This window comes from Triturus cristatus, chromosome 10, assembly GCF_964204655.1.
Source record: "Triturus cristatus chromosome 10, aTriCri1.1, whole genome shotgun sequence".
Classification (NCBI taxonomy): domain Eukaryota; kingdom Metazoa; phylum Chordata; class Amphibia; order Caudata; family Salamandridae; genus Triturus; species Triturus cristatus.
The window spans coordinates 602607605-602628712 of NC_140593.1; positions in this window are offsets into that span (position 1 = coordinate 602607605).

Consider the following 21108-nt stretch of genomic DNA (forward strand, 5'->3'; position numbering starts at 1 on the left):
AGAGCTAGGGTATCTCTTGGATGCAAAGTTGAACCACTTCTGCTGTATTCAAACGTGAGCTTCGGCATCAGTGAATTGCATATTACATGTTACAGTTGCATGTGAAATAAACAATAGCTATTACACTTGAATGACTCTACATTCTATAAAGAAAATAAAGGTAGGATACGATTAGTACATGTATCCTTTAAGAAAAGAAAGAAATAAAAAAGAAATTGCAAAATGTAGTCATAAACTTTTTATGTACCTTGGCAGTGCTTTTTTGTAACAGAAAATTAACAACAGTAGAATAGTTAGCAATCTGTTGTACAGTAGATTCAATGTGGTGCGTGTCAGAATTGGTACTAGTTCTACCCACATTGGAACTTTGAGGATGAATACAAACATTTCGCTTCTGAGAAGCACATTCGGTACCTTTGTAGTCAAACCGTACATTATTGTCTTCAGCTGTTTCAAAAAAACATTCTTGTGTAGAGAGCTAAGGCATCGAGCTTAGACAAACTCCAATTGCTTCTGCTGTAGTCAAATCGAAGCTCCTGCATCAGTGAATTGCACATTATGGTGCCGATCATGATCCTGTAAAAACCGGGTACGAACCGTCGGACGGAGCATATTCTCCGTCCGACGCGTACCCGGTCGTATCAATATACAAACATGGAAGTACGATTCGCACGGAAATACCATTTCCGTACGAATCATACAAAACCCCGACCGACGAAAATAATCATACAAATGTGATCTGGGAAAGCGCCGATGTGACGTCGGGACGCACGCAGCCTGCCATTCACGAACCAGGAAGTACGATTCGCACCGACGTCATCCCGCACGGACAATATTTTCCGGCAGCCAAAAACTGCCAGGAAATCAGGACGACGCGAACAAGGAGTACCTGTACGCGACGGACAGACATGGACCCGAACCTACGTGTCATCCCGGCCCTCATAGCAGTCGACCTCCTCTACAGGTTACGACGCAGACGCCGCAGAAGGTCAGAACAACAAAGGGAGGGGGGAAAGGGGGGGAACAGGAGCAGGGGCAGGCCACAAAACCCCCACCAAAGTCACACAGCACACATGCCCTGGACATACCTGACCCCCAGGCCCTGGTCACTATGAGGGGGTGGGGGCATGTCCAGCAAAGCCAGCGTCCGCCACAACAGAAGTGCTTGACGACGCGAACCGGCAACACAACAATACAGGAACGTCCCGTACCCACGCCTTAAGAGCGTGGGTACGAGTCGTACCACACCCACACCTACGTCACCCCAACCATGGCGGGACGGCTGTACCCACGTGGCAAAGGCCTGGGTACGGCCCGCACAAGCATTCCATAGCGTGGGTACGGATATGTACGGACCGTACCCCCACCCGCATATGCATGGAGCGTAACCCCCACCCCAACCATGTATGTACGACCCGTACCCTCACCCGCGTACGTATGGAGCGTACCCCCCACCCCAACAGTGTAAGTACGACCCGTACCCTCACCCGCGTATGCATGGAGCGTACCCCCACCCCAACCGTGTATGTACGTACCGTACCCCCACCCCAACTGTGTATGTACGACCCGTACCCCCACCTCCATATGCATGGAGCGTACCCCCCATGCCAACAGTGTATGTACGGAACGTGCCCCCATCGCTGTATGCATGGAGCGTACCCCTCATGCCAACAGTGTATTTACGACCCGTACCCCCACCCCGTATGCATGGAGCGTACCCCCACCCCAACAGTGTAAGTACGACCCGTACCCTCACCCGCATATGCATGGAGCGTACCCCCCACCCCAACCGTGTATGTACAACCCGTACCCTCACCCGCGTATGTATGGAGCATACCCCCCACCCCAACAGTGTAAGTACGACCCGTACCCTCACCCGCGTATGCATGGAGCGTACCCCCCACCCCAACAGTGTAAGTACGACCCATACCCTCACCCGCGTACGTATATGTCCCACCCCAACAGTGTAAGTATGACCCGTACCCCCACCTCGTATGCATGGAGCGAACCCACACCCATGTATGTTCTAAGCGCACATATCCTGAAATAGGAGGGGTGGGTGCCTATCACTCCCAGCAGTGCCCAGACACAGGAGGGGTGGGTGAAGAGTCCTCCCAGCAGTGCCCAGTCACAGGAGGGGTGGGTGCAGAGTCCTCCCAGCAGTGCCCAGACATAGGAGGGGTGGGTGCAGAGTCCTCCCAGCAGTGCCCAGACATAGGAGGGGTGGGTGCCTATCACTCCCAGTAGTGCCCAGACACAGGAGGGGTGGGTGCAGAGTACTCCCAGCAGTGCCCAGTCACAGGAGGGGTGGGTGCAGAGTCCTCCCAGCAGTGCCCAGACATAGGAGGGGTGGGTGCCTATCACTCCCAGCAGTGCCCAGACACAGGAGGGGTGTGTGCAGAGTCCTCCCAGCAGTGCCCAGTCACAAGAGGGGTGTGTGCAGAGTCCTCCCAGCAGTGCCCAGTCACAAGAGGGGTGTGTGCAGAGTCCTCCCAGCAGTGCCCAGTCACAAGAGGGGTGGGTGCAGAGTCCTCCCAGAAGTGCCCAGACATAGGAGGGGTGGGTGCCTATCACTCCCAGCAGTGCCCAGACACTGGAGGGGTGGGTGCAGAGTCCTCCCAGCAGTGCCCAGTCACAGGAGGGGTGGGTGCAGAGTCCTCCCAGCAGTGCCCAGTCGCAAGAGGGGTGTGTGCAGAGTCCTCCCAGCAGTGCCCAGTCACAGGAGGGGTGGGTGCAGAGTCCTCCCAGCAGTGCACAGACATAGGAGGGGTGGGTGCCTATCACTCCCAGCAGTGCCCAGTCACAAGAGGGGTGTGTGCAGAGTCCTCCCAGCAGTGCCCAGTCACAGGAGGGGTGTGTGCAGAGTCCTCCCAGCAGTGCCCAGACATAGGAGGGGTGGGTGCAGAGTCCCCCAGCAGTGCCCAGTCACAAGAGGGGTGGGTGCAGAGTCCTCCCAGCAGTGCCCAGTCACAGGAGGGGTGGGTGCAGAGTCCTCCCAGCAGTGCCCAGACATAGGAGGGCTGGGTGCCTAACACTCACAGCAGTGCCCCTGCAAAGAAAAGGGTGGAGTACCCACAGATCCAATGCCCACAAATGTCAGTCAGGTGCACAAAGATCCTGCAGTACATGTACCACATGTGTGCGAGGCTGGGAGTATACACATGCATAGCGCCAAAAAGAAAACATGTACACATGAAGTCATGGCAACAGTCTACATACACAAGTACAGTGACCACCAAGGACGCCACGAATGATGCAGGTGGAGACATCGCTCAGCATGCATGGCCCAAGTGTAACGAGTCCGTCACACACCCAGCCAATGTAGACACAGCTCAGCACCACATATTGGAAAGACCCTGCAGGGAAGATGTCAGGTTACACAGAGGAAGGAACACACCTTGGGATGATGACACCATGCAGTAACTGCGTACATGAACAAAGTTATGTAGCCAACAGCTTGTGATGGCACACAGATACCAGGATCCACCCTATGACCAGCACAAGACTACAATTCCCACACACCCAACACATTATCACCACCCAAAATAATGGGGCAGGTCCACCAACAGCAATACCAGACAGACAGTAGTGTACTAAGGAAAAAGAAATTGCTTTATTCAGCATCAAAAAAATGTGTTTGTCCCTTGAAAGTTCAAAATGTACAATGCCCATAGGGCAATCCAAAGTTCACATCCAGGTGGGGGACACAGTGGGACGCGTGTCCCCTAGCTTGCCTGCACACTCAGACTCCTTCGTCTTCCAGAGCAGGGAGGGCATCATGTGGGGGGGAAGGACCAGGCACCGCAGGGACATGAGGGCGAAGGGTAGGCTTCGTGGGTGCAGGGATGGAGGACTCCACCACAGGGGGTGGGACAGGGCCAAAGGCGGAGGCCAGGATGGCGCTGCACACCTTAGCAAGGTCCTCCAGCGACTCCCCTGCACCCGAAGGAACCACAGGCCCCAAGGAGGGGGGGGGGCGGAGGGATGGGTCACAGCGCCACTGGTGGAGGGTGTGGACAGGGGGGGACTCAACCACCCTGACCGGGGACTCCCTTGACCGCTTGCGGGGTGGTGTCACTGTGGGGCTCAGGGACAGAGCGGCCATGAAGGAGTCTTTGCCGGATATGTGGCCAGGAGAGCTGAGGGGAGGGGATTTGGAGGGAGTGGATTGGGTGGAATGCGAACTCCCACTCTGGCTGCGTGTCTTACGTTTGCCCCCCGACCCAGTGGGTGTGCCTACTTCAGCCTGTGTGTGCGTGCCAGGAGGTGTGCGTTTGACCTTCCCTGCTGGTGTGGTGCCTGTGTCTGTTGTGGTGGGTGCATGCTGACGTCTGGGTGTACATGGGACAGGCATGGGAGTGGGAAGTGTGGATGGGTCAGGGGTAGGGGGTTGGACATAGCGCTGCAGGAGACCCACTGCTGCAGTCAGTGTCGACTCAATGGACCTCAGCAAGTTGCGTTGGTCAGCCTGCGATGAGAAAATGCCCTCCAAGTATGCCTCCATGTTGTGCAGCACTTGGCTGTGGCCATGGAGGACATTAAGCATCGCAGCCTGACCAACCTGCAACTGCCGCTGGATGTCCACAGACTCGGCATTGGTGGCAGCAGTGGAGACAGGGGCAGGGGGTGCGGTGCCTGTCAGGAAGGAGACATGTGGTGACTGGGCACACTGGGAAGGGACACGAGCAAGTGGGAGGCGGCTGATGGCAATGGAGGGGGCGGGGAGAGATGTTGTGCTGCTGTCAGCTGCTGGTGCAGCCTCCGCCCACTCGGAGAGATCATCTTCGGACCCGTCAGCTTCATATTCTGTCGTGCCAGTGGACAGGTCCTTGGCCTCACTCTCCTCCGCCTCAGTTCCACTCGATGTGCCAGGCACTGATGTCACCGCTGGCGCTGGTGCTCGGTCCCTCCGCTCCGTCTGTGCTCATGTCTCCCTCCGTGTCCCCCGACGATGCTGTGGGCAAGGTGAAGAGACAGCAATTAATCATACACCTGTATACATATGTCACATGAGTCCAATCTACATAGGTTACAGTGCATAGCCTGAAAAGAAAGATCAGTAACATCTACAAAACAAGGTACAGATGTAGGGCATGCAACACACAGTTGGTTGACCCACCATGCCACTGAAAAACTATGGAGAGCATGACACAATAGCAAATGACATGAAATGGAGTTTGACAGAGGAGCCAGGCCCTGGGGACAATCCAGCACTGCATCTGCACCACACAGCGTTGCCGAAAATAGGGATGAGCAGGGACCATATCCATGAACTTGAGGCACATGCTGCATAGGTAATACTGAAAACATGCCCACCATGACTGGCTCACTGCACCTTGAGTGCATGTGCAGACAAACATCACACACTGGCCAGACCTAGCAAGGAGATATCAGGTTTTGACATGTAGGCTTTGCCCGCACCAACCACCCCTTACATGAGACAATTTGTTGAGACACAGGAAGCACTTACATCTCTTAGTCTGGGTGAAATACACATGGGCTGGATGAATGCAAGATTGGACACCAAATACCCAAGGTGCACCTGTCCAAATAATCATGTACAAATGGGCAGCATCAGATGATTGTAACAAGACACACAGGCACTGGCCACCGTGAGTATGAACAAGGAAAATCAGGTCAGGCTGTACAGTGGACACTTGTACTACATTTTACGTCAATATACATGGTGCCAGGGGACAATGGCACAGAGCACAACCTATGCTGTAGACACTGAGAGTGTCCACATTTTGTGATGACCCACATGACACCTAGGAAAATATGCCCCAGGGGACAGTAGTGGCCACACAACTCCATGGTCCTGAATGGGAATGACTGCAACACACGCCACCATCCCTGCACTATGCGTATCGCACACTCATGCACATCATGTCACAGGCCACAACATAGGACATGCATGCTGTAAGGCATGACACTTGAGAGACTAACTCCCATGTCTGGACTCAGCATCAGTGCCAACTGACATGGAACCCACAAGTACTGAACTGGACAGGGCACAGGCAAGGTCCCAAAACCTGTTACACACCACCCCCACACATGATGCTACAGGCATAGTTCACGTGGAGAAAGTGCCAGCCTAGATAACCTTGTGAAGGAGTGACTACACACAGACCAGGGAACACATTGCAAGGAGGGGAAGGGAGGCAGGAGAGCACCGCTATACTGTGGGTAACTGGATCTGCACAGCACCTTTAACCCCTTCAGTGCCCATGACGAGCTGGACTCGTCATGGGCTGCGGTGGCGCTGTGCCCATGACGAGTCCAGCTCGTCATGGACTCCGCCCGCTAATGCAAAGCGCGGCACTGGGCGGGGAAAGGGGCGGGCATGCAAGGGGTTAAACCCTGGCAGTGTATCCATGCAACTGTGCACTTACATATGCTGGTGACACACAACAAACACACATGTACCTACCCCCTTCCTGCTGCTGCTGCTTCTCCTTTAAGCGCCTGTCCAAGTCTGGAAATACCACTGCCAGCACACGCTTGTGGATGTGGGTCAGACGGCGGCGCCCGCGGTTCTTATGGGTCTCAGGTGAGTCCCCCAGCAGGACCCGTGCGATCCTCCGCGTCCAGCACCAGATATCCTGCCAGCGTTTCCTCACCTGGGCCAGGCGCCGCTTGCGACCCTCCGTCCTCCTCACGGCACTGACGGCGTTCATCCATATCTGCTTCTTGGCAGAGGCGCCTACCTGTGAGGATGAACAAGTGACACTACATCAATACACCTGGCACATGTCACAGAGACACATATTAGAACTATTTTGCTGTTTACAACAAGGCATGGTATGCATCCAACGCATTGCACCTTTGTCATAGGGACATGATCCTCTGGGGAAGGGCAAAAGCAGTACGTGCCATTGAAAGTACACAGGTGGAATGAGGGCAACAACACAATCAATGATCCAGGCTCACACTGTGCATCAGAAGGTACACCAGGATAATGTGCAGCACCTCTAAGCAGTCACATGCCACAGGCCACTGACGCTACCGCAGCAGAGTACACAGACACACACAGGCACAGGACATTCACCTGCCATTGCCAAATGCAGCGACAAACCTCACTCTGCACATGTGCCACTAGACGGAGGGCTCACAGGTGTGGGGCTGGCTCTGCACGTCAGACACACAGCACTGCTCCCTGCTCACATCACATGGGCAGAGTATATCCATCCCTCATGCAGCCCTGGTGCCACACTCCACATATGCACCCACCCACATGACAGGGGACTTACACACACACCGATGTCCAGGGTACGAACACATCATGTGGACACTCTCAGCACAGGTACACAGAACTAACACACATCTGTGGGTACAGTCACCTGTCACACTGGGCTGACCACATAATAAAATGAGGACTGTAGAGGCTACATTCCCAGGAGGACAAGACAGGCAGTATGTGGCATGCACCATGCAGTGATTGTCACAGTAAACACAATGCAAGTGAGGACGGCAGACATGCACCACAGCATGCACTGGCTGGGAGACATCAGGCATTCTCCCCCTGGGATCCCCCCTACAGTACATAAAATGTGTGTCACACCTGGACACAATGCCAGAAGTCACAGTCACAAACAAGGGACACAGTCTGTGCTAGTAGACTCTGCACTCACCTGATACCCTGGTCGCCCATACAGCATGGGGTACTGTGGGAGGATCACATCCAGCAAAGCCAGGTTCTCCTCCAGGGTGAAAGGCTGTGCCCTCTCCACAGACCTTGACATGGTTTTAGGGAATCAGTAGCAGCAGCTGGCTCGTAGAATTCAGAGATGTGCAGGCAAGTGCTCCCTCATGGGACCTGGCTGCCTTACATCTGCCTTGCTGGCCTGTTTCATGCACAGGAGTACAGAGTGATTGGTCACTCACATTTGCATCCTATGTTTCCTCCAATCCCTTCAAACCTAGCACAGTCAGTGGGTTCTTATTGTGTTTTTTTCTTGAGCATGATGTCAACTCCAGAACCACATTGCAACAAAGTAGATTCATTCAAACTGACTACTGCTGTGCACCTGCTGAAAAAAATTCAAACTTTAAACTTGGTCTCCATGACAACCAGCATGCATGTAGGCCTTTACACTTGTCCCTCATGTGTCCCCTATGTAATTTGGAGTTTCACACATAGGTACGGTGCGTACCGGGGCCCTACGGCACCCCAAATGCATAGCAACGGCCCGTACAGGCGTGTGTACGGTCCGTCTCACTATGGGTGTTCTCGCGTATGCGTACCCATAGTGGTACGGACCGTACACGCGTGCATACGCTCACTATCACTATGGGTGTTCTCGCGTATGCGTACCCATAGTGGTACGGACCGTACACACGTGCGTACGCTCACTATCACTATGGGTACGCATACGCGAGAACACCCACAGTGATAGTGAGCGTACGCACGCGTGTACGGTCCGTACCACTATGGGTACGCATACGTGAGAACACCCATAGTGATACGGACCGTACACACGCCTGTACGCTCACTATCACTATGGGTGTTCTCACGTATGCGTACCCATAGTGATATGGACCGTACACGCGTGCGTACGCTCACTATCACTATGGGTACGGATACGCGAGAACACCCATAGTGATACGGACCGTACACACGCCTGTACGCTCACTATCACTATGGGTGTTCTTGCGTATGCGTACCCATAGTGGTACGGACCGTACACACGTGCGTACGCTCACTATCACTATGGGTACACATACGGCAGCACTCCCATAGTGATAGGGAACGTACACAGGCCCTCTGAGCGAATGTACGGTGCCTTTCACACATCACAGTGATGACAGGCAGCACACAGGAAGGAATAGGGCTGACATACTTGTCCATGGATGGACATCAAGGCATTGTCTGGGCAGTACTACATGTGTGGGGCACAGGTGTGAAAGGCTGTGATGTGGCACATTACTCCTGAGTCGAGAGGGCACCAGATGTATGATGAGATGTGTACAGATGTTATGTGTGACGGTGCAATGTGTGCCAGGCATGCCCTTAACTCCTTTGACATGTGTGCATGTCGTACTGCACACTTGGGATGAGCGTCACTGGCATGGCACAGTCAACAACACACGCACGTGTCCCCTGATGCCCGCTACAGAGGTTACCACACCAGACATGTGACTACCCACGGTGCACGATGTGTCTATGTCATGTATGTGTGGGGTGTTCCCATTAGCTTGATGTTGGTGCTCCCTCAAATGCATCAGCTGTTGCAGCAACCAACATGTGTCTGTGTGTAGATGGACATGGCACACTGTTACGCACACCAGGCCACATGTGGTAACGGATGTGAGGTGCATATGTATGCATGGGACACGGAGTAGCGTAACAAGGACATGTCTGCATCCTCTCAATGAATGTGTGGTGAGTCATTACATGTACACCTTATTGGCAAGGTGTGTTGGCTGTCCTAGTGTGATGCCGTGTGACCTGTGGCTCTACTGTTCCGCTACCAGTCTCTGAAATCGACATCCTACTTCTGCTGACGTGTTGATGTATGTCACTCCTGTGTTGCGGCTGGCTGTTCACTTACACTGGGACACAGCTAATCCCATGCCATGGCATGTGGAGGTTCACAATCTCCGTGTGTAGCTGGGTCTTGGTAGGAGTGTCACCTGGCAGCCATACGTGTCCAGGGCATGTGGCACATATCTGACTCCGTATGTCGCATATGTGTATTGACAGATTGACATGTGCTCAGTACAAAAAAATTGTTGTTGTAGTGCACTCACTCTTCCTTGTCACTTCCAAATTACTGCAGAGCGCCGCCTCTTCCCCGACCAATTCCGGACTTGGCTCACATGCGGGAGAGTGACTGTATCTGGTGCTACCGCTTCCCCCAACCGTTGATTGAGGAGTTGACGGCGAGGCTGGCACCACACCTGCAACCGCTGCACAGGTATCCTACGGCACTGACACCCAAGCTGAAGGTAATGGCAGCCCTACATTTTCTTGCCACGGGTAACTTTCAATATACCATAGCTCATGTTGGTGGCATGTCCCAGAGCATGTTCAGCCGTGTGCTGCATGATTTCTTAGAGGCCATGTTGCTTCACCTGGTTGAGTTCATCCATTTCCCTACTCCTGAACTGTTGACTGGGGTCAAGCGTGGATTCTATGCCCTGGGAGGGATGCCCCATGTCATTGGGTCCATAGATGGGACACATGTGGCTTTGGTACCACCACAGGCACAGGAGGTGGCGTACAGGAATGACAAGCACTACCACTCCATCAATGCCCTTGTGGTGTGTCTGTCCAACATGGTGATTTCACATGTCTGTGCTCGTTTTCCAGGATCAGCACACGATGCCTACATCATGAGGCGTAGCAGGGTGCCTGAAATGATGACGCAGCTGCGCAACGAACGGCCATGTGTTGTTGGTGGGTACACTCTGTCTGTCCTGTATTTTGCGTAGACTTCCAGCACGACCGCTTCTCCTGTCCTACTTATGTCCATGTGGTTTCCATGTAGGGGACGCTGGCTATCCGAACATGCCATGGCTGATCACACCTCTCCGCAACCCCATCACGCCGGCCCAGCTCCGCTACAACACCGCCCATGGCCGGACAAGGCAAGTGATAGAGAGGACATTTGGCCTCCTGAAGAGCCGATTCAGATGCCTCCACAAGACCGGTGGCGCCCTCCCATATGCCCCAGCGAAGGTCTGCAAAATCTTCATGGTCTGCTGCATGCTGCACAACATGGCAGTTGAGAAAGCTGTGCCACTCATCCTGGATCAAGATGATCAGGACCATCCACCCGTGGAGGACGAAGGGCTTGGCAATGGGGCTAGTGATGTGGAGGATGTGGTTCCGCAAGAGGACATCCGGAGTCGGCTCATACGCGACTTCTTTGCTTAGTGGTGAGTACCAGTGTCTGTGTGTGCACGCATTGGTCCCCGTGTGGCATGTGTTGCGATGTGTGTGTCCATCTGCATGTATGCCACGTGAGTCAGAGGTGTGTGTGGATGTGTCACTGGAGTGATGGTGCCAGTGATGGTTGTATTTCCCCAGTCATAATTGTGACCTAGCATGTTGTCATCCTTACATGTGTTGAGTACATGTACAGGCAAGTGGCTGTGCTTTTTGTGGCTGACTTCTTCTGTGTCTCTCATCCCCAGGTACTTGCGCATGCCGTCTGCTGGTTGCATTGTTGTGGCACTGCTATTCCTCATGGACACGTCATCGTGTGCTGACTCAGCGTTACACGCACGGACAAGTTTGGAAGTCTCCTTAGGGTAAGGGATGCATCAGGGGTGTATTGGGTGTGGCAGTTGTTTATGATGTGTGCACACTGCCCCTGTCGATGTTTGGTTCCTCTGCAGACATGTCGCATCGCCATGGGACACATGACATGTAGCTGTGTAGACCTGAATAGATGGTCAGACTTGTTGCCAGTCATCTGTGATGGGATAGTGGATTGTGATGATGGCATCAATGTGTGTAACACTGCCCTCGGACACATACGGTTTGCATTGGCTTGACATGGTGTGGGACTTCCACATCAGAGGATCAATGGTGTATGGCAGCCTCTCCGTGAGCAGCAGGGGGTGTTTAGCTGTTAGCCGACACTTGTGTGCCAGTTCCATGGCTATCACGCATTTGTGCTGCAGAAAGGGGGTTCCAGTGTTGGACCCACATGTTACTCCACATGACCTGTTCATGTGTACTCCGAGTTGCCTCTGCATTCCCAAATACATGAATAATAAAGGTGTCCCTATGCCTCCAAGGTGCCTATTCTCAGTCAATGCTGGTGTGTTGCCACGGTGCATCCGGCATGTCTGGCATGGTTTTCCGTGATAGTGGCTATGTGTCGAGTAGCAAGATGCAAGCTGTTTGTGTGGGATTAGACTGTGTATTGTGCATGATGTCCATGACTGTGTGGGTATTGTGACATGTGCCATCCCCATGCATCCAACGTTGGCCAGGCCACCATTCTCTGCATCCACCTGACTCAAGCTTGCAGGACATGGTTCTGCCACCTGTCCACACATACCTGGGTGCCCCCAGGACACTCCACATGATCCCTGACCTCTGCGCATGGCTGTCGCTGTACTCAATATGTCTGTCAGCACGGTTGCGCGGCCACCTCCTCAGCTGGTTGGGCCCATCACAGGTGTGTATGGTGCTCCATGTCCATCTTGCCTAATACATTGTGACCCATGTGTGTCCTGTGCCAGACTCAGGCCCCAGGGTGTGGATGGTTGACGTCAAATGAGAACTCAGGCATGGTTAGACTTTACAAGACACATGTAAGGTAATAATGCAAAATGTAGGCATCATCTCTTTATCGTGTCAAATTTTTTTTTGGTTGGGGTACGTGGGGGGGGGGGGGGGGGGGTATGACATGAGGGGCTTTCCGGGTGTGTGGAATCCAAAGTTCACTAGGGGAGTTGGTGTCCTTGCCATTGAAAATCCTCAGAGTCCATGCCACAGTCTTTGTCAACATTGGTCAGACAGTGACCAGCAAGTCCATGTGGCAGAGAATGTCTTTTGCTGCTGTGCTGCTGTTGGTCCAGTGGGCCAGGTGCCAGGCCAGGTGTCCTGGGAGATGGTGCTGTTGCGCTGACCCTCACGGTCTTTTCCATGGACGACCCGCCCTCCTGCGGGGACCCTCAGAAGCAGGCTGTGACGATGTTTGTGATGCTCCGTCGGATGACTCCTCCTCCTCCTGATCCCTCCCTGTGGGTGGTGATGTTCTACGCCTGGTGGCACAGGGAGGGTTACCCATGTTGTCGGCTATCCGACGGAGTGTACTGTGAATTTCCGTGAACACCGTCACGAGCTCAGCCTGTCTGTCCTCCATCCGCCCTTGGTGTCGCAGTAGACAGGCATGTTGCTCCGCATGTTGCTGGGCCTGCTGGGTCTTGATCTCCTCGAGGATGGACACAACCTGGGCCATGCCAGTGGTGTCCTGCCGGTATGTGTCCAGGATGTTTCTGACATGGGAATATACCGGTTCCGCAGCCAACCGGTCAGGCTCGCGCCTCCGCCGTCCTCCACTCCCACCACCCCTGCCCACTTGCACCTGGCCTGCCCTTGTGGGCACATCGGGTCTCCAGGACCATCCGCCTGCCTCCTCCTGGGTGCCCGGTACACCGTGTCCCTCCTGGCCAGCCTGGCTGCATTGTGGTGGTGGGGCAGGGATCCTGGGTGTCTCCTGGGATGTGGCAGGAGTGGGGGTGGTGGTTGGCCCAGTTGTACCTGACGCAGGTGCTGCAGGTCGTTGGACACCAGAGGGGCCAGGTTGTTCGGGGTCGGGTACGTCCACAGAGTGGTGAGAGTCGTCGCTGCCGGTGGGTCCGTCATCCCGCAGAGCTGGGTCCTGTGAGTCTTCCCCCCCAGTGTTGGGGGGTGATCCACGACGTTGACCTGTGTGTGAGAGAGACAATGTTAATTTTGTTCCATGCAACATCCATATTTCATTCGTTTCTAAGTTGGCACATTTCCTCTGGGAATTTGGATATGTGTTGCATTCCACTCACAGTGCACTTGTGCATGGGTATGTCCCTTGGCCACAGCTTTTGCGACTTTACCTATGTGTGGCACAGTCTTACTTGCTGCGTCAATTGTGACTGCAGTCAGCAGTGGAGTGAGCAGGTGTGGCGAGCCATGCATTGGCGCCTTCCGTGTTGCACTGTACGTGGGCACATGGAGTGGTTCCACACACTTAGATAATGCAGGTAGCTGGCGTTGTGCTCGTGCACAGGTTGAGACATGGCCCTGTGTTTTGCCATGGAGAAGAGAGGGGGGTTCTGGCACTGGCCACCCGTGTCTACATGCACGCAGTCCACCTGCTGACGAGCAGACATTCCCACACCCCCCAAGGCTGAATTGGGCTCCCTGTGTGTCCCTTTCTCACTCCCTCTCTGTCCCCCTCTCCCTCCCTCTGTGTGTCAGCCTCCTCCCTCTGTGTGTCTCCCTGTGTCTCCCTCCCTCTCTGTCCCCCTCTCCCTCCCTCTGTGTGTCACCCTTTGTCACCTCAGCCCAGCTTCCTAGGCACACACTTTTTGCAGATCTTTGAATGGCCCTTGGCTTGTTGATGTGAGTTTGTTTCTGATCTCCAGGCTCCCATTGGGTGTAGTGTCTGTGTCTGCGCTGCTGCTGTGGTGGTGTGTGCTGCCACTCTTTCACAGTGTTGGCTGTTCATTATCTGCTGTCATGTGCAAAAATGTGCCGTCACCCCATGTGTTAATGCAAGGCGTCCGCCATTTGCTGGCAAGTCTTTCCTGTGTGGGGACACACTGTTTGTCTGGCTGTGATCTAGGCCATATGGGCAGGGGACATTGTTGTCTGCTTCTGAGTTGCACTATGTGATTTTTGGGGCCCACACTCCCGCCATCCGGCTTACCGTGTCTTGTGTTGGTGTTTTCTGTGGCCTGTGACTTGGCATTGTCCAGCTGGGTGCATGGGGCATGGTGGTGCCAGTGTCATGTGCGTGTTCATGGAGTGTGGTTGAGTCATGCGATAGCTTGGGGTGGTTGCGTGCCTGTTTGTGAGTTTGGTTGTGGATGACGTTCCCCCATGTGAGGTGAGTTGTTTGTGTACTCACCCGGGTCTCGGAGTCCTTCTAATCCGTCCACTGCCACCACCGACAGTATGGCCATCACCCTCTCCTCCCAGGGATGGTATTGTACGCATCTGCGGGGCGGCCCTCCTCCAGTGACGTTGGCCTGGTTGTGGTCGTCGGTCATTTTGGCTCGGACCCTCCTCCGCAGATCGTACCACCTGGCTTGGCATTCATGCCTGGTCCTTCTGGTGGCCGCAACAGCATTCACAGCATCGGCAATTGTCTGCCACATGGCTGTTTTTTCTGAAATGCTGGTCTGTCTGACCAATGTTCCAAAGAGGTGTGACTCGACTCTGAGGATTTCATCGACAAGGACCTCCAACTCTCGGCTAGTGAATTTGGATTCTTGTTAGTGGCCATGGTGAGGGGTGTGGGTGTGGATGGTTGTGGGGGGTGTGGGTGTGGATGGTTGTGGGTGTGTGGGTGTGGTTGTGCAGGTGTGTGTGTGAATGTGATGAGGGGGTGTTTGTGAAGGTGGGTGTGTGAAGGTGTGCAAGTGTAAGGTGTAGTAAAGGTTCAAGTATGGTGCTGTAGGTTGTCTGTGGGGTCTGGCAGCAGTGAGTCTGTTGCAAAGGCTCATGGTTTGTGTCTGTGGGCCCTTTTTATTGGTCCATTGGTGGGTGTGGCTGTGTTTGAAGTTTGGGTGGGTGTGTTATAAGGAGTGGTTGTGTTTTGGGCCTCTGTTTGGGATTTTGGCAGTTGCAGATCAGTGAATGTGTTGTTTTTGTGCTTGTTGGACATGTTTTGTGGCTTTGTGCCATTCGAATGGTGTATTCTTGTGTTGTTTTGCTTTGTCCTGGTTGTGTACGTGCGTTTTTAGCGTTTGTACGGTGTGAACTTCGGGAATTTAGTTATACAGTGCTGTCCTTGTGTCTGGCTTGGTACGACTCGTACATGCGCGATGTTGGGTGAAGGTGCTGGTGTTGGGGCCTGGGGTGAGCTACGTACTTAGAATGTTGGGGTGGGGGTACGCTCCATACGTACGCGGGTGAGGGTACGGGTCGTACATACACGGATGGGGTGGGGGTACGCTCCATGCATACGCGGGTGAGGGTACGGGTCGTACATACACTGTTGGGGTGGGGGTATGCTCCATACGTACGCGGGTGAGGGTACGGGTCGTACATACACAGTTGGGGTGGGGGTACGGTCCGTACATACATGGTTGGGGTGGGGGTACGCTCCATGCATATGCGGGTGAGGGTACGGGTCATACATACACTGTTGGGGTGGGGGTACGGTCCGTACATGCACTGTTGGGGTGGGGGTATGCTCCGTACGTACGCGGGTGAGGGTACGGGTCATACATACACGGTTGGGGTGGGGGTACGGTCCGTACATACACGGTTGGGGTGGGGGTACGCTCCATACGTACGCGGGTGAGGGTACGGGTCGTACATACACGGTTGGGGTGGGGGTACGGTCCGTCTATGCACTGTTGGGGTGGGGGTACGCTCCATACGTACGCGGGTGAGGGTACGGGTCGTACATACACGGTCGGGGTGGGGGTACGGTACGTACATACATGGTTGGGGTGGGGGTATGCTCCATACGTACGCGGGTGAGGGTATGGGTCGTACATACACAGTTGGGGTGGGGGTACGGTACGTACATGCACTGTTGGGGTGGGGGTACGCTCCATACATACGCGGGTGAGGGTACGGGTCGTACATACACGGTTGGGGTGGGGGTACGGTTCGTACATGCTCTGTTGGGGTGGGGGTACGCTCCATACGTACGCGGGTGAGGGTACGGGTCGTACATACACGGTTGGGGTGGGGGTACGGTCCGTACATACACGGTTGGGGTGGGGGTACGCTCCATACCTACGCGGGTGAGGGTACGGGTCGTACATACACGGTTGGGGTGGGGGTATGTTCCGTACATGCACTGTTGGGGTGGGGGTACGCTCCATACGTACGCGGGTGAGGGTACGAGTCGTACATACACGGTTGGGGTGGGGGTACGCTCAATACATTCACGGGTGGGGGTACGTCTCGTACATATACGGATGTACATACACGGGTGGGGATTCGACTCCTACATGGGAGGGCTGGGGGGAGTGTTGGGCGCGTATGTGGGCACATGTCTCCATGGTTGCTATGGGAGTTCGGTGCGGACTGTGTTTTTTCCATACGGTTGTAACATCGGACGCACGGGATGGATCGTACTTCCGCGGTCGGACTTCACTTTTCACATTTGTACGGTAAATCGTCCGAGAACGTGTCGGACACATTTTCCGACCCGAGGACGTGTGGGGAATAATTCCCAATGCGATTCGTATGGACTTTTTCCCATGCGAATCGTACTTGGCAGTTTGTACGGCACTTGTACGATTCGTACGGTAAAAAGACCGGATAAGAGTCGTACGGGGAATTTTTTTCCGGGATCGTAATTGCCACCTATATGTTACAGTTCTATGTGACCTACAGAATAGCTATTAGACATGTATAAAAACATTGTATAATGAAAATTAAGGTAGTTTACGATTACCACACTGTACCAACCAGTTCCTAAACAAAGTTGTCTTTTTAAATTTTTATCGTGAGGTTCTGAGCAGAGGCTGACTTTGAGTAACATTGTGTGAAAGGGCTTTGTGAATAACAGGCAGGCAGAGAGGTGTGTGCACAAAGAATAGACATGGTTTCTAAATGGGTGTCGGGTTTAGGTTAATTTTGGAAGTAAATAGCGTATTTGCATAGGCCATACATCACCGATTCCTGGTTAGACTGGAGACGTAAGGGGGATAATGATGATAGAGTTCAAATGTCTGAGTATACTTAGAAAGTTATTATATCAAAGTAGTAGGATTGAAGTGTATTATAAAAAGTAAAAAAAGATGGAAAAAAATCCATTCAAGAATAATGTGAGTTTCTTACAAGTCTTGGAGATTCCAGTCCAGAAGTTTTTAAGCTGCTTGAGATGCGTAATGTTCCAAGAGGCTATTGTTGCCATTTTGTGAGAAAAGCGAAGTGATCCAATTCATATCCTTGAAGGGACAGTAATGTTCCTCGAATGTTGGAGCGGTAATTTGAATGGGCAGGCAATCTGCGATGTTGTGAAAGGTCGCACGTTGCAGGAGATCTTTCGCGGCTGCGCAGAAATCCCATTGCGCTGTGATTCCTTTTTGCATTGCATTCGCCATTGCTCCGCTGCCAGAACAATCACGTTCATGGTTTTCAAGATACTCCATTACCTGCTGGATATCTGGAGCGATTGTTGAGATGTTGGCTAGGCATACATCCATTCACCAGTCGAATGGGCAAGGTTTGCAATCAAACGATGGTTGTGCGCATATTGCATAAGTGTAGATAAATGTTATTTTGTAGCTAGCTCAGATATTAGATAGAGGCAGGCAGCCGATAAGTTTTTCCGTTTTTTTACAGTATTGATGTAGCTTGGCATAGAGGCGTATTCTGTCGGACATAGTTGTTACCATAGAGAGCGTAGCCATTTCTAGAAGTAGAATTAGTAGTAGGATGGCCGCAAAGAGGGTGAGAATTATGGGCACTGTTCCTGTTATTCCAGAGATGATTGAAAGAATGTCTGAATGTAGTCTGGCATTAAAAGCAAAACAGTTTGAAAGCGTGATAGAAGGCTGTAGGAGACCGTGTTAAAAAAGTGTGCCAGACCTTGAGTGTGACGTGCTGAAAATTGTGTAACAATTCACAAAGTGTAATGGGAGGTTCGTATTTAAAAGGGAGTGCATTTTACTTGAAGTTTGTGGTATCTGCAGTCGATACATTTCTTTTGCAGAAGTGAGGGACACTTCTGTTGTGAACAAAAGCGCTTTCAGTTTGGTTTGTTTAATGAAATCTATTTTCAAAGTAGGGATTGAAGGCCAAGTTGAAGTTTGGGATTTAGTTTGTGTGGGTGGGAATAGACATTGCCACAGGAAGTTACTCGGTTTGAAACAGTAAGGATATACGGTATGCCAGCTCACATTCCGTAGGAGTGCATGTTATTGAGAAGCAGATAACTGCCGTTAGAAAGCTGTGTGAATGTTGGTCTGATTGTGGGAGTTGGCGTCCTTTTAAGAAAGGACGCAAGATTGGGGGCTGTAAGCTTAGAAGCGTTGTGTGGTTGGACATTCTTGGATAGTAATGAATGACTGCTTTTGTGGTCGCACTTTTCACCTGTGAGAAAAACTTCTGTATGCTCTTTAAAACAGCGATATGTTAATGGGAGAAACCACTGCTCGTGAATAAATGCGCTACTTCATATAATCACATACAACATGACAAACAACATGTACACTTAGCAGACAAAACGACACTACGTACTGTGGGAACCGTGGCTAGCCATGTACACAAAGCAAACATGGCATGGCACCTCTGCCACACAATGCAGAATGCGGGGAGAGATGGGAGCAAAGTATGTGCGAAGGTGGCAAGTAATTCTCGAATGTAAAAGTATACAATGCAAAATCTTGAGGGGATGTGCCGGACAGACTTGAGTATGCAGAGCACAGACTTGTACATGTCAACATACACTGATGGTCTATTGAGTGAAGTGGACAGTGGACGCAACCATGATAGTACAGTTAGTAGGGAAGATTACGGAATGGTAGCACGCACGTGCCTCTCCCCCCAAATGTTTAGGAAAGTGGGCTGGCTCGCCGTACGCAAGGCTAGTGTAGGGGTGTGAATAAAAGGCACGTTTCTTTGGGTGTGGTTCTCTTCCAGATTGGCGAACGTGTCTGCCAGGTCTGCGCAGCTTACACCACCACGAAGCTGACGCTGTGAGCGAACGTGGGTGAATGAATGATGCTGTCAGCCTGCTGGTACTCAGAAACCGTCATGGCCTCTGTGACGCATATATGCCCCACAGTTCACCTTTCGACACCGCTGTAAGTGAAAGAGGGCCGACCATGTGCCGGTGGAAGGTCATGGGCCGAGGTCTGCGAGCTCCGAAGGCTCCTGAGATTAACGCTGGCTACCACGACACAGGCACACAGAGCCCAGCCTGAGGCCCAGGAGCGTGGAGTGCACTGTATAATAGTAACACAGTAGTCCAACAGGTACCGACAGGGGATCGGTGTTTTGATACCATAGTGGACAATGTTAGAACTGTATCTGAGAGTGGAGACGAAGGTACTCCCTTCGACCAGCTGCAGCCAACTGTAGGTCCCAACAGTGGAACGGTGTCTTGATCCCATAATGGACGATGTCCGATATTACCTGCTGCTGAGTTTTCAGAGAACTCCCTCAGTTGAGGTGCATCACACTCTGTTCTTCCGTAGCTAACTGCTGTACAGGATTATTGGGCTTTGTTGACTGCAGTAGGGAATATCACTTTATCTAGACAAAATGGGTATGCCTTAAAATGGGACAAATGAGACCCAGATAAGTTCACAGGGAAGGTGGTTACAAACTGCTAAGAGGCGGTTAATGTCTGTCTAGATGTAGACTCCTTGCATAAAGACATTATCGCTGAGTATCTGACAATTTCGAACTATGTTAAGCAGGACTTATTTAGGAAACTTAACAAAGCTAATAAGCCAAAATTAGGAGGGTTTGATACAAATTGTTCAAAGGCCCATGCTAAACTTAAAAAGGCCTTACATACAGAGCCTAGAATAGCAGAAGAGGTTAGGAATGCTCACAGAGAGTATAATGTGACTTTAAAATTAAGGAAAAAAACACTGAAAAAATAAGCCTGGCAGGAGTTACACCTGGCATCAAAAACAAGGGATTCATCCGCCTTCTCGAAGGCAGTCAATGCACCATTTCTGATGGAGAGAGACAGGGCGTCTATTGAGATAGCCATTAGTGAGGCAGAGTGGGTTGAGCATTTTGAAAAATTATATAGCTATCCCATCCTTACACCTACAGCAGGGCTGGTGATTGACGAGTCCGTAGTATCCACAGTATGTAAGGATAATAACAAACTGAGATTTGAGTTGAGTGAGGTCATTTTGGCTATGGAGTCAAGCTTGGGAGGAAAGGTACCTGGACCGGACGGCATCCCAGTTGACCTTTTTAAACATAATACCCAATTGTGGGGTCCTTTATTAACTCAAGTATTAAACGCATGTAGTACGACTGGTCTCTTACCATCCTGGTGTAAATCAACACTGGTTCCGATTTTTAAAAAAGGGGACAGGTCGGACCCAGCCTGTTAAAGGCCAATTTCCTTGCTTGACTCGACAATTAAATTTATTGGAAGAGTCTTGCTTTCTAGACTACAAGACTGGGCAGAAGATCATTCAGTTTTCAGTGATTTACAGTTTGGCTTTCGAAATGGATTGGGCACTGTCGATCAGGGTCTAAATTTAAATATGTTGATTGGAAAATACACCAAGGCTAAAAGGGGCAGGCTGTTTTTAACGTTTGTTGAACTACCTGCAATGGTCGCTAGAGTGATTCACGAGGAACTCTGGAGCATTTTAATAAACTTGGGGGTGGAGAGCACCATAATAGCTTTTTTAAGACAACTATATACAGGAGCGAATGCAAGGATCAGATACGGGGCGGGAGAGGAATGCACTAAGCAATTTAGGGTGAGGAGGGGTGTGAGA